This window comes from Zea mays, chromosome 4 (genome assembly GCF_902167145.1).
Source record: "Zea mays cultivar B73 chromosome 4, Zm-B73-REFERENCE-NAM-5.0, whole genome shotgun sequence".
In the NCBI taxonomy this organism is placed as follows: Eukaryota; Viridiplantae; Streptophyta; class Magnoliopsida; order Poales; family Poaceae; genus Zea; species Zea mays.
In genome coordinates, this window is record NC_050099.1 from 28,090,782 (window position 1) to 28,105,855 (window position 15,074).

The following is a 15,074-nucleotide window of genomic DNA, read 5'->3' on the forward strand; positions in this document are numbered from 1 at the left end:
CTCTTGGAGATGCTCTGACCCTGTTATCTACACATTATTCTAATACAAACATCAAGGATAAACAAGTCTTCTCCTCGCTGATTCAATATCACATATAATCTTCGCGACTATCTCGACGTTTCGTGCATGCCTGTTGCAGCTTCGGCGATTAGTCCCTTTAGCTGCAAACAATTTCTTTATCCTGAGGACCTTCGGTAGAGAAGAAGACCCCCAACAGTAGCCCCTTCACGGTGCTAGGTCGTTTTTTTATAATGAGCTCGATCCGCGAAACATACGAAGGCTTCTGAATACCGAAGGTCCAAAAAACACCTTCCCCGAGCTTGTTATTAAAAAACAAATAAAAAGTTACAGCATGTGCCGGTCCACTGATCAGTCAGTATGAGCGGCGCGGTGGTTCGCCTTCTTCACCTGCAGGACTATATAAACAGATGGGTTGGTAAGAAGTTACCACAACATTCATTGCTATTGCGTTGTGCTGCTGAAATTTTTTACTGAAGTTGAAGCTGTCTGTGCTCTGCATTTGTTAACTAGTCTTCGAACAAGCGTTAAAACAATTGAAAGTTAGCTTCGTCTCAAGAACTGAAATGGCTAGAGCTAGGCTGACAAATGAGGGTGGAGAGACTGAGGCCACTGAGAAAGCTCCAATTTCAGAAGTTATGAAACGCTCTGGATTGGTTGTTCAAGAGGAAGAAGGACCTTTTCCCAAGAAGGACAGTGCTAATGCTGAAGCTGAAAATGTTGTTGCCGAAGCTGATATTGATGATGAAGAAGACGATGGCATCTTGGATCCAAGCAAGCCCAATCATGTTGAATTTGGGAAATCCACTGTGAAAGCAGAAGACTTGGTTCTAATGAAGAAGCTTGGGTACTTTGGGAAAAATGATGACGAACTAATAAGATTTGCTGGAGATGAGGTGGTTTCGAGCCGAAGGATTATGAAGTAATAGTTTTCAAAAGCTTCTTCTGGGCAGGGCTTCGGTTCCCTTTATACGAGATGATTGGCGAAGTTTTGAAAAAGTTTGAAATTTACCTTCATCAGCTAACTCCAAATGCCATAGTCAGACTCATCGTGTACATCTGGGCTTTGCGGAGTCAAGGAAGAAGTGTCAATGCCAAAGGATTCTACAAAGTCCATGAACTCCACTACCAGACCAAGGCAAGAGCAGATGGTCTGCATAAAAACTTCAGATGCTACAACTTTGCATACCGAAAAGATATGAAGGCTCCTGTGATTGGGTACCATACCAAGTGGTCTACTAGCTGGACCAACAAGTGGTTTTATGTAAAGGCTGACAAAAAGAAAAGGGAGAAACTCATGAGCATGGTGATGAGTCCCTTAAAGTTAAGCTTCGGCATGACAAGACCATTGTGCAACATGCAACTCGGCTTCCCCTGCCAGTTAGCTGAAGTAGAATTCAGAGTTGTAGCCGAGCACATCAGCACTCAGGACTTGGTACAAGAGTATTTGGCCATCAAAACTTTTCTGACATTAGGTGGATGGGGAATGTTGAAGAGAAAAGATGAACGGAAAAAGTTTGAACTTGTAAGGCTGCCATACCGGTTTAAATTCCAAAAACCTTTCAGCGGCCCTTGTGCCGAATGGCTAGAAATGGTAGAAACAATGTGCAATGAAATCCTTGGTAATTACACCAAGAAAGATGATTAGTTGATGTCTGCCACCTTCGATACCCGAAAGAAACAAATGTTGAATCGATTAATGGACGCCCTTGGCTTCGAATATCCTGATTATGAAAAACTTGACAAAGAAGTTGGAGGAGCAAAGAAGAAGAGAGTTGTAAGTATTCTGAAAAGGCAAGCAATAAGATCTATTGAAAAAGACAAACAGAAAGTTGTTTTAAAGAAACAAAAAACTTCAGCGTAGCCAAAGCTCTCGACTCCTAAAAAGGGAAAGTCTTCGGCCTTGGGCCACATTGAGACGAAGGTGTATGATATGCTAGAAAAAAATCTTCGGTGCATCTTTGTCTTCTTCTATCGGTGTGACGGAGATTCTAAAGGTAATGACTGAACCCTTCCTATTTGTTTTGCTAAGTCCTCTGGGATCAGATCTGACTAGCTTATTGCAGTCAAAGGAGAAGGTAATTGAAAAAGGTGTTGAGGACTGAATAAAAATGCTTCGACGATCGGGGGGATGGGAGTGGTTAGAAAAAATGACGTATGATGGCTGTGATGATGGCCATGCACAAGACCCCCCACCGGTCGCGACAAAAAAATGTTCCTCCCGCTGATGCCGAAGCTGGTGAAGTAGAAGTTGAAGCCGAAAGCAGCGGAGGCCCTCTCGGGACCACGCTATCGGAAATTGATAGGATCATGGCTGGTGTGGTTCCTGAGAGGGAAATGGATGAAATGACTACTGTCGAAGCTACAACTTGAAAAATCAAAGAAATAGAAGAAACTTCTTCGGAGTGCAAAGATTTGGACCTACAACACCTAGGTGGCCAATAGCTCTTTGAAGAAGATATTTCTGAATTGAAAGAATTCGCTATTGCGGGTGGATATTATCCTGGGTCCGTGCTTTTTGGCAGCATTGACGAAGAGATCCTTGGATGTATCTTTGATGGTGCCGGGGCAAAAATTGTCAACACTTTATCAAAGAACATTGGTTTCCCGAAGCTTGAACAAGACCTCAGTAATTATAGATGGCAACATATTACTCCCTTGGCCTGCCTCGCCCGCAACCACTCGGCTCGCGGCGCGCGCGGTTGCGCGGCCCAGCCGCGGCACAGCCTCGGGCGCTCATGTCACGGCGCAAGCGCGAGGGCGGTTTCGCCGCCGCCGCCAGTGCTTGGTGGGCCCTAGAATGAGGACCACGCCCGACCCGACGTCTTCTCCAACCTCGCTCCTCCCACATGCCCACGTCGCCAAGCACCAGTACCTCCTCACCTCGCCCCCAACTCTTGCTCGTGTAATGAACCGCGAACATGCCGCCCCATGCCCTCGCCGTCGTCCGGAGTCATGTCCGCCCGGAGCACTCGTCGGCGCCGCCGTTCGCCGTTGAGGTGGACTAGCTAAACCCTAAACCCTGCTGCCTGTGTGCCCATGGCCGACACGGCCCGTGGCCTGCATGCATGTGGACGACGCGGCCAGCGCGGCTCACTCGTGCGTAGCCGATGCCCCTGCGTGGCCCAGCCTCGGCACGTGCTCGCGGCCTGGCACACAGCCTGACGCCCTTGGCGTGGCCACATGTGCCCCTGGCGTGGTCCTGTGCCCTAGCGCACTTCGCGTCCGCTCGCCACAGTCTCGCGACTCCTGCGCAACAGCGTTAAACCACCTTGACTCCCAGGCACGTCGTTCGTCGAGCCGCACTAGTGCCCTCGCTCGATGACAGCGTGCATCTCCCCCTAAACAACCCCATCTACCCCCCACCCGGTTCTCATGTGCACACGTTCATGGCTCGCCTCATTACTGTTCGAGTATCGTTCGCGTACTTTGCCGCGCATCACTAATTTGTTTCACGTAAACCACTCGCATAGGTTAAATTATTAATTATTAATCGGACCCATAAACACTAGAGTGACGAATTAATCGGAACTAAGTTGTTGCTTTAGTTCATGTTCTTTAAAAAGTGCACCCGTTATCCATGTGGCGTCTAATTCAGTATTTTTAGTTCATATTCGCTCAGCGTGAACGCAATATCCCTCGACCGTTTTTGTGCGTCGTGCACTTTTGCTCCGCCTAGAATCGCGTATGCTCATGAAAGTGCGTAATGAAACGACGATTAATCGAGCACCGAACTAATCAGGAACAAGTGACAATTTTATTTGTGTGTTTTATGTATATCAATTATTATAACTATGCCAAATTAAATATTTTAATCCATAGCCACTTAGCGTAATCACTATATCTCTCGGTCATAGCTTTGATCGTCGTAGCTTCTTTTCTCGCATAGTCATAAATGCGAGCTCTACGCCACGTGCCAGTTTAATTGATCTGTTTCATTGTGTGGTGTATTGTTTCCTTCTATTTTAAGAAAGTGGAATGTTTGTTTGCACTCGTATAGATAACGGTCCGTTGGCGGAGTCCGAGGAAGGTGCAGGAGAAGACCCAGAGCAGCTGCTGGTTGGTGAAGGCAAGTATCCTCTGACCTATCTATGTCCTACTCACTTTATAATTCATGTCCCCGCATTTACGCAATTAATACCTAAGGATTTACTAGTCTTTCATTTATCCTATCCTTTATCACCATTTGGGTTGAATTATTTTTGGGTTAGCTTTATGCTAGCGCTCTACTCTAATTAATAAACATGATGAGATTATTTATGATACAATAGTTACTTTTGGATATGATTATGGCATTGCGATATTTAAGGGGACTCGAGTTGTTTGTCGAGTGCCTCTCAGTAAGGACTTGTTTGTTGGATGACCACCCGAGATAACAGTACAATCATGAGGGTGGATGGGACGCCCTTAGCTAATTAATTAGATGAACTGAGGTGTAGTTTGCTTCGTCGTTGTGCCGTTAATGGGGTTCGGTGTACGCGACTCGCTCTGCCTAGGGTGGTTTGCCCCTCGGGGAGGAGTGCGGTGTATTTAGGAAACCTAACGGGCGGCTACATCTTCAGGGAATCTTTATAAAGGCTTCGTAGTGAATGCCTAGCCGCTCGTCTCAGGAGTGAACAAGGGTCTTGCAAACCTGGGCTAGAGAGGGAATCACGGCTTGTGGGTAAAGTGTGCAACCTCTGTAGAGGGTTAGAAACTGATATATCAGCCATGCTCACGATTATAAGTGACCTTGAGAGCTCCTTTGATTAGAGATACTATGATTACATATGATGATGAGGATAACGATGCTAATGGTGATGGTTATGACTACAGATTCTGGTATTCTCCTTTTGGAGGGAGTACCTTTGGGTTAATAACTTGGGATTAGTGCTAAAACTTGGCTCTCTACTAGTAATAATTACATGACCAACTAAAAGCAACTGCTTTGAGCTTCACCCCACATACAACTAATCCACTTTAGCCAAACGAGACATTTGTTGAGTACGTTGATGTGTACTCACCCTTGCTTTAAAACACCAAAACACCAGGTTGTCCACATTGCAACCCCTACTCTGGAGAAGATGAAAGCGCAGCGGAGGATTTTTAGGAGTTACAAGACTATGATGAGTTCTAGGTTTGGGTTAGCGGCAAACCCCCAGTCGGCTGCTTGTGAAGGCCGTATCTTACTACGTTTCGTATTCGCACTTTGACCTATGTTTAAGACTATGTGGATGTCTCAGACATCATGGTGTAATCAACTTAATACCTCTTTACGTCATTATCTGAGCACTGTGTGATGATATCTAGTTATGTAATCGATGTGTACGTGAATTTCTGATCCTGGCACGTACACGGTTCGCATTCGGTTTGCCTTCTAAAACCAGGTGTCACAAGATTGGAGATTTTAGATAACAGACATAACCTAATCACCAAGGTATGGTCGAGAGATGGGAAAGGTAAAGGCAACACTAAATAGAAGCCCAACAAAGGATGACGTTGGAAACTCGCAAGCGACGAGGAAGAGGATACGACCAAGAGAAAATAGGTAATATAGAACTTTAAAATTGACATGGAAGAGAGAAGGTTTTAGAGGATAGGTATAATATAAGCATCAAGGTAGGATATAGATGTGACAAGGGTAAGGATGAAAATTGTGAAAAGCATAACAAAGGATAGAGTCAAGGCAAGCCTCGTGAAGTGGCGAAGTGGAGAAAACAATCAAGGGTAAGATAGGTATGGTTCCAATGGAAGAGTTGAAGTAAAAATTCATTACTGAGTGAAGTTACAAGGAAACAACGAGATCATCAAGGATGTGCAAAATAAAATGACCACTCATGGATCATTAAGAAACAAGGGTGGTCAAGGACATGTTAACTGAACTTTCTTGAACAGATATTGGGTGTATGAAGATGAGCGTACATAAAAATATAAGAGTACACAAGGCTCCAAAGGTACGAGCATACTAAGACCAAGGGAATAGAAATTGTTGAAAGGTAAACAACGGAATAGAAAGGGATCTCAAAAGACAAGGTGGTCATGAACATATAAACTAGAATGCTTAAATAGGCAACAAAGTTTTTAGAGGTAAGTATTTGAAACAAGATTATTGAAGAATCTAGGAGTACGAGCATGCCAATGACAAGGGAATGGAATAGGGATGGTCAAATGGTAGCAATTTAATGATGGAAGAGGAAAGAATCCCAAAGGAGAAAAGGCTATGGTTAAGGGGCATCTAAAAAGATGTCGCAAGCATAAGAGTGAGATTAGATCTAATAGAATGAATAAGTAAAGTATAGACAATACTAGAATAAAGTACATTTAGCAAGGTGATATATAGAAGCATAACATAGAAATAGCCAATGTGACTAATATTTTGAAGCAACATCAAGGATGAGGTGAAGTAATAGTCAATAAGTCCTTAAACGGTCAATGCTACTCTAGATTAGCGGTCCTACAGTCAGCACAGATTTTATACCACTTATGTCACACCCGGTTTTGGAAGGTAAACCGAATGTGAACCATGTACGTGCTAGGATCAGGACTCATGTACACAGCGATTACATAAATGACTCATCATAACACAATGCTTCGAATATTAATAAAGAGTAAGTAATAATATTACAGACTAGAGCCATTTACATAATATAAATCAAAGTGCACATAATAGAAACATAGCCAACGTAAACAACCCACCACAGGCAACTAACTAGGGGAGGTCGCTAGCCTAATCCTCAAACTCATCGAAGTCCTAGAACTCTTAGAGATCCGCCTCGACGCCTTTTTCTTCTTCTTTATCTGAGCATAGGTTGCACCAAAGGCAACCTGGTGTTTTGTGAAAGCAAGGGTGAGTACACATCAACGTACTCGGCAAATGTCCCATTTGGCTAAGGTGGACTAGCTTTATGTGGGGTTAGGATCAAAGCAATTGATTTTAGTTCGTGTTGGAGACTCGTTCTCAAATGCTATGAATTAAGAACAAGGCAACATAAAATGTTAAATGTTAATGCCCTTCGTCCAATGAAGCATTATTCCTTTAAGGATTAATGAACCTCGGACGAAGGTTAAAAACAATACAATTACGAAGGTTAAATCTTCGTAATTGAACTCTAGTAGATTATATAAAATAATACGAAATATGAAGCATTAAAGACAAATAAATTATAAACGAACAACATCACTTTTATATTATCTCCATTTAATGTATTCAAGTACTAAATACATTTATACCTCTGCCTTGACAAAGATTAATTCCCGATTGGCGTGATTGCAATTGCAGGAATGCGTGAACAGTAAAGGAGTACTGTTCACTATTTATAGGCACAGGACACAGCCTGTGAGGAATTACAATCATGCCCCTCATAAAAGTTTACAACAACGACTCAAACATTTATGGACTAAACGGTCATTCTATTTTTAAGTCGGTTTGTAATTCCGAAGCTTCATGGAGAGGAACCTTCGGTCATCACATGCGGACAGCTTCAGCCGAAGCTGTTTCTTCCTGCAGGACCTTCGGCGACGAAGCATGGTCCCAACAGTAGCCCCTTCGCGGTGCTAGATCGTTTTTCGTAACGAGCTTGATCCGTGAAAAAAGTCTCTTAGGCTTCAGGGAGCCGAAGGTCCGAAAAACACCTTCCCTGAGCTCGTTGTCGAGAAACGATTCAGTTTCCGAGCGCGTAGCGGTCCCACCCTGCAGAGTTACTATTTTGTCTCTGCGGTCCACCGCGCAGCGGGTGTAAGCAGCTGTTCGCCTGGTGTAAAAATCCTGACGATTCACCTTCTTACCTGCAGCACTATATAAACAGACGGGTAGGTGTGAAGTTACCACAGCATTCATTGCTATTGCGCTGTTTTGCTGCCAAAATTTTTAACCATAGCCGAAGCTTGACTCTCGCAATCAAACGAAGCTTCCAGTTTAAAGCCTACTTCGTCAGAAGAAAAAACTTCGGAAGAAAAAGTTTTTAGTTCCCAAAAAATTCAGAATTAAATGGCCAGAGTGCGCTCTACCGCTAGGGTTGAGCGTGAGGGAGGCAAAGCTGAAAGATCGGAGACTGTTCCCATCTCCGAAGCGATGCAACAATCCGGACTGGTGACCTCGGAAGGAATCCGTACTGCCGAGACAGAGCAGACTGTTGCCGAGACAGAACAAGTTGCTGCCGAAGCAGAAGAAGGAAATATTGAGGAAGCTGATCTCGATGATGATTACCATATTGCCGTGCCAAGCAAGCCCAGCCACTTGGACTTCGGAAAGTCGACTGTCTCTAAGGCTGATCTCTCCAAGATGGTGAAGTCGGGTTACTTCAGTGAGAATGAGAAGAAGCTACTTCGCTTCGGGGGGGAAGAAACTACCCCGAAGCCAGAAAAGGATGAAATAGTCATTTTCAAGAGCTTCCTAAAGGCTGGGTTAAGATTTCCCTTAAATAGGATGATCTCTGACGTGCTGCAAAGATTTGGCATCTATTTTCACCAACTGACGCCCAACGCGATTGTCAGGCTCAGCGTCTATATCTGGGCTCTCCGAAGCCAGGCGGTGGAGCCATTTGCCGACAACTTTTGTCGAGTTCATGAGCTGTATTACCAAACAAAAGCCAGAAAAGATGGATTGCATGAAAAATTTGGTTGCTATAACTTTGCTTATCGGAAAACCACAAAGTTTCCCGTGATCAGCTACCGAAGCAAATGGCCGGCAGGCTGGAAATCAGAATGGTTTTATGTCAAAGTTGACGAAGACAAAGAAAAGCTGGTTCAGAGCCCTCTTGAACTAACCTTCGGAGAAATAAGACCCCGATGCAGAATGGAAGTAGAAGGTCCAACTTGGGCTGCACTGGGCGAATTCAAAATTATTGCAGAACATATTGGCACTAGAGATTTAGTGCAAGAATTCCTGGCCTTCAGGGTTTTTCCAACTATGAAAGAGTGGACAATGCCGAAGCTTAAAGGGGAAAAGAAAAAGGGGGAACTCGTCCGACTGCCCTACCATTATAAGTTCAAGAAATACTTTAAAGTACCCTGCCAAGAATGGCTTGATACAATTGAAATAATGAGCAATGAAATTCTTGGGAATTACTCTAAAAAAGAGGACCAACTGATGAAAGCGGCCTTCGGCACTCGGCCGAAACGAAGGCTGAACAGAGTACTTGATGCCATAGGATTTGAATATGCTGACTACGGTCGTCTGGGCGGAGATGCTGGGGGCCCGAAGCGAAAAAGGATTGCTAGCACTACTGACGAAGAAGTCGTCAAGGCAGCAAAAAAGAAAAAGAAAGATTCTGATAACATTAGCGCTGAAGAGTTAAATCCTGAGCCGAAGGTGCCTACGGCAAAAAAGAGAAAAAGTGCATCCCAGAGCCGGAAACGCCGGTCCAAGAAGAAGACACTCCTGCTTCTCCTTCTGCTATTGAAGTAAAAGAAATTATGAAGGAAATGACTGAACCTTTGCCTTTCAGGCTAAGTCCGCTGGCACTGGAACTGACGAAGTTTTTTCAGAAGGACAAGGCAGCTTCGGCAGTAGAAAGTTCTGTGAAGCCAAAAAAGCGGAGAATTATTCAAGTAACAGATGTGATCCATCAGACGCCGCCACCGGCAACGGTGTCAAAAATTGTTTTTGCTGAAACTGCCGAAGCCGAAGCTACTGAAATGAAAACTGCTGAAGCTGAATCCGGCGAAGCCGAAGCTACCGGGGCCGAAGCTGGGGCCACCGAAGAGTCGAACCTGGAAACCACACTTGAGGTTATTGACAACATACTGCTGAAAATGGCTGAAGAGGAAGCTACCGTGGCTACAGTGAATACGACAACTGAGAAGGGGAAAGAGCAAATTGATGAAATTTCAGAAGAAGAAGATTTTAACTTTCAAGATTTGCTCGGACAAGAATTAACGGACGCCGAAAAAGAGGAGTTGAAAAAATATGCCACATCCTGCGGATACAAATCAGGGGCTATGCTTTTTGGTGGGGTCAACGAAGGGAAATTAAGATGCCTTCGGAACCGCACCGAAGCCAAAATTGTTAGAACCCTTTCCAAAAGCATTGGCTTGCCGAAGCTGGAAGTGGACTTGTGTCGTTATCAACGACACCACATCGCCGGGAGCTTGCTTTATGCTAACTTCAAGGTAACAAATATTTTTGTTATTTTATTACTATTATTATTAACTTTTGTGTCGTGTTCTGACGAAGATCATTTCGACAGAGCATATTATTAAGCAAGGTTCTGAAGATGCAACAAGATCTGGAGGAAGAGAAAAACAAAACCGTCATTCAAGATTTGACTGAAAAAGTTGAAAATCATGAAGCCAATCTGAAAAAGAAAGACTTCGCAATTCAAGATCTTGAAATCATGGTCAAAGAGCACGAAGGTGCACTAGAAAAGAAGGATTTTATTATTCAGACCATGGAGGGCTCTTTGGCTGAAGTCCAAACTGAAAATGACAAATTAAAGAATGAATTGCTCCGTCAATTAGAAAAATTCGAGCAAGAAAAGAAATATTTTGAAGCAAGCCTGAAGACTGAAGTGGATAAATACTCAAATCTGCAGAAATCCTTTACAGAACTTCAGGAGAAATGCTTAAACTTCGGCATCCGATGTGTGCAGCGGCTGACGGACGTGTTTCACTCTGTCGGAGCTAGCTCTTCGAAATTTACACCTTCAGCTGAAAACTTGCCAAGAACATTAGAACATATTGAAGGCGAAGTTGACGCCCTTGACAAAGTTATTGGTGGGCACGCTGACTTCTGCGCCCTGGTAGCTTCTCGGGGCACAGCTGCTGCTTTTTTGAAGGCTGGCTGCACACATGGAAACACTGTGAACAGACCAAACTTCAGTCTGTCAGCTTCAGATTTGTTAGATATCCCAAGCTTAGCCAGAAGCATCGGAAATAGATTCATGACCCAGATCTGGGTAAATGGCGGGCGAAAAATGGCAGGCGACGAAGCTCGAAGCCATCTTAAGCCGGTAAAAAACTTATGTTTGTTACTTTTACCTTCTCCTTTGAAATTTGTACCTTTCTTACTGTGCTGTTTGATATATACAGGATGACGAAGATAAAGATTGACAGTGCTGAAGCTTGACAAAACTGAAGACGAAGCCTTAGCTGAAGCTTAAAATTGCTTATAATGTGCTTTCCTGCAAAAATTCTTGGAGAAACTTTTGTAATATAGATATGGAGTAACTTATGTAAATTTGTACATACCTTGTAATATATTCTGTCTTCTTTAATCGCATCCAGTCTGCTTTGCTGTGGACAAAACTTCTCTTTTGAGCCGAAGCCGAAAAACACCTTCCCTTCTTTTCGTACACAACGAAGCATAGAAAATTTTTCCTTCGAATCTTTTTCCCCTCTCTTTTTTTTCTGAAGCACCTATCTTTTTTGTGTAGCATGATGATGATTCTATATATGTCTAAATGGATGTTCATGAATGCAAATGACATGATGATATGTTATGTGCAAATGAATATTAGGACACATGCTCAAAAAACCATAAGCACGGTCCTTCGTCCTCTCAAGAATGATAAAAATCTTTTTGCCGTTTACTTTTCGGCTTCACCGTTTACTTTTCGGTGTATCAGCGTTGACTTTTCGCTGTAAGCCTCCCTTAGGAGCTTCTTCGCCTTTTACTTTCGCCGGAATCAGCGTTTATTTTTCGCTGTAAGCCTCCCTTAGGAGCTTCTTCGCCTTTTACTTTCGGCGGAATCAGCGTTTATTTTTCGCTGTAAGCTCTGCATTCCCTTAGGAACGACTTTTGAGCTTCTCCCTGTTTTCTTTTCTTTCTCTTTGCACTCGAGGGTGCGTTCTCAGCTTTTACATTTACATTTTTGGGGGATATCGCTCTTATAGAATTGAAATAAGGAAAAGAAAAATTACATGTTGTGGCCCCATTAAAAACCTTTCTCCCCCTTTGGAAAGGAAAAGGGTGCCACAAAAAAGAATATAAAAAATTACATCAAACTAAACATAATATCTCCGAAGCTTATCCGCATTCCACGATCTAGGAATGTCATTGCCGTCCAAGTCCTTCAACCTGTAGGAACCAGGTCTTGACGAAGATACTACCAAAAAGGGGCCTTCCCACTTCAGCTGTAATTTGCCTACTGTTTCAGGGTTAGTTACTCTTCGAAGTACCAGGTGTCCTGGTTCAATGTTCTTCAACTTGACCTTTCTATCACGCCATTTTATTGTTTCAGCTTGATATTTATTGATGTTTTCCACAGCTTGGAGTCTGATCCCTTCAATAGCATCTTTTTCTACGGAGCAATCAGTTTCGTGTTCGCCCTCTGCCGAAGCTACTGTCCTTATTGATCCTGTTTTAGCCTCTTCTGGGGTTATTGCTTCGTCACCAAACAACAGTTTGAAGGGTGTAAAGCCTGTTGATCTTGAGATGGTTGTGTTATGACTCCACACCACTTTGATTAACTCGTCTGGCCACTTTCCCCTCGGCTGATTGAAGATTGACTTCATTATTCCTGTCATTATGATCCCATTGGCTCTTTCAACAAGTCCATTTGATTCTGGGTGTCGGACTGATGCAAAATGGATCTTCGTGCCGATTTGATTACAAAATTCTCTGAAGGCTTCAGAATCAAACTGTGTCCCATTATCCACAGTGATAGCCTTCGGCACTCCGAAGCGACAAACAATGTTTTGCCAGAAAAACTTTTGAATAGTAAACGAAGTTATTGTGGCTAAGGGCTTCGCCTCAATCCATTTAGAAAAATATTCCACTGCTACCACCACGTATCTTAAGTTCACCTGTGCTGGTGGTAATGGACCTAGCAAATCCAGACCCCACCTTTGCAACGGCCAAGTGGGTTGTATTAACTGAGTTAAAGACGAAGGTTGTTTTTGATCCCTTGCACATTTCTGACAACCTTCGCACTTTTGGACTAAATCTGCTGCGTCCGAAGCTGCCTTTTGAGAGCACCTAGAGGGGGGTGAATAGGTGATCCTGTGAAAACTTGAAAACTTAAGCCACAAAACTTGGTTAATCGTTAGCACAATAAATGCCAAGTGGCTAAAGAGGAATCTCAACAAAACACAATAACCACAAGAAATCAATCACAGAGATGGCACGGTGGTTATCCCGTGGTTCGGCCAAGACCAACGCTTGCCTACTCCATGTTGTGGCGTCCCAACGGACGAGGGTTGCAATCAACCCCTCTCAAGCGGTCCAAAGACCCACTTGAATACTATGGTGTTTTGCTTGCTTTACTCAATCCCGTTTGCGAGGAATCTCCACAACTTGGAGCCTCTCGCCCTTACACTTTAAGATCACAAAGAAGCACGGAGCAAGGGAGGGATTAGCAACGCACTCAAGACAAGAAATCACACCAACACCACGCACACAAGTCGCAACTAGAGCTCACAACACAACTCAATGAGTTCACTACTCAACTAGAGCTCTAATTGCTATCGCAAAGAATCAAAGGCGCGGAATGGATGTCTTGGTGCTTAGGAATGTTGTAGGAATGCTTGGTGTGCTCCTCCATGCGCCTAGGGGTCCCTTTTATAGCCCCAAGGCAGCTAGGAGCCGTTGAGAGCAATCTTGGAAGGCTAATCTTGCCTTCTGTCGACTGGCGCACCGGACAGTCCGGTGCCCGATTCCTTTCCATAAATGGCGCAGTCGACCGTTGGCCGGCTGAGAGCCGTCGGCGCACCGGACATGTCCGGTGCACACCGGACAGTCCGGTGCCCCCTTCTAGCCATTGGCTCGGCCACGTGTCCCGCGCAGATCGCGCGGTCGACCGTTGGCCCGGCCGACCGTTGGCTCACCGGACAGTCCGGTGCACACCGGACAGTCCGGTGAATTATAGCCGTACACCGCCGTCGAAGTCCCGAGAGCAGCCACTTTGATCGAGCCAGCCTAGCGCACCGGACACTGTCCGGTGCACCACCGGACAGTCCGGTGCACCCAGACTGAGCAGTCTTTGGCTGCTCGAGCCATCTCTTCTCCAACTCGATTTTTTCTGTTTCCAGCACTTAGACACAATACATTAGTCCATAAAACAATGTACTAAGTCTGAGAAACATACCTTTATCCTTGATTTTTACTTTGTCCACCTTTTTACACTTAGGCACTTGTGTTGGACACTAAACCACCAAAATACTTAGAGATGGCCCAAGGGCACATTTCCCTTTCAATCTCCCCCTTTTTGGTGATTTATGCCAACACAACATAAAGCAAGTGGAACAAGTACAAAATCACTACAAATAAGAACTCAAATTATTTTGATTCAAATTTGACATATATGGATCACTCTTTGCCACCACTTGGTTTGTTTTTGCAAATCAAATTCAAATTTCTATCTCTAAGTCAAACACACATGTTAAGACATAAAGAGAGTCATTCCAAGAGAAATTGATTCAAGATTTCAAAAACTCCCCTTTTTCCCATAATCAATACTTCTCCCCACAAGAAGCCAACTTTTGACAAGAGAGATAATAAAAGAGTTTTGACAAACCAAAAGCTCTATTCTACTATTTTCAAAATCTCTCAAGTGGTAGCTGATCCATTTATCGCTTTGGCCTTTATTTTCTCCCCCTTTGGCATCAAGCACCAAAACGGGGTCAATCTTGGCCCTTAAACCCCACTGCCTCACCAAAATCTTCAAATGAGAACACAAAGGCAATAAGAGTATAAAGATGAACTTGGAAAAGTTACTCTTTTCATCGGAGTGCAGTGGAAGTCTTGCATGGTCCAAGTCCACCTTTTCCCTTTCAATCCTCCTTGGAGACTAAAACAACCAAACTCAAGTACATGGTTAGTCTCAAAGGGTCAAGTTGTAGCACAGCTCCCCCTAAATATGTGCATCACTTGCAAACAGGACTTGTGAGGTCCAGGGAGTGTTTGTACAACTTGAGCACCACAATAAGCAACAACATGCAGAATGAACATGATCAAAGGCATAAACACATGTATGCTACATTTCAATCCAAGTTCCACGAATCTAAGATATTGAGCTCACTACGCAGCCTGCAAAAGGTCTTCTCATCTAGAGGCTTAGTAAAGATATCGGCTAGCTGGTTCTCGGTGCTAACATGAAACACTTCGATATCCCCCTTTTGCTGGTGGTCTCTCAAAAAGT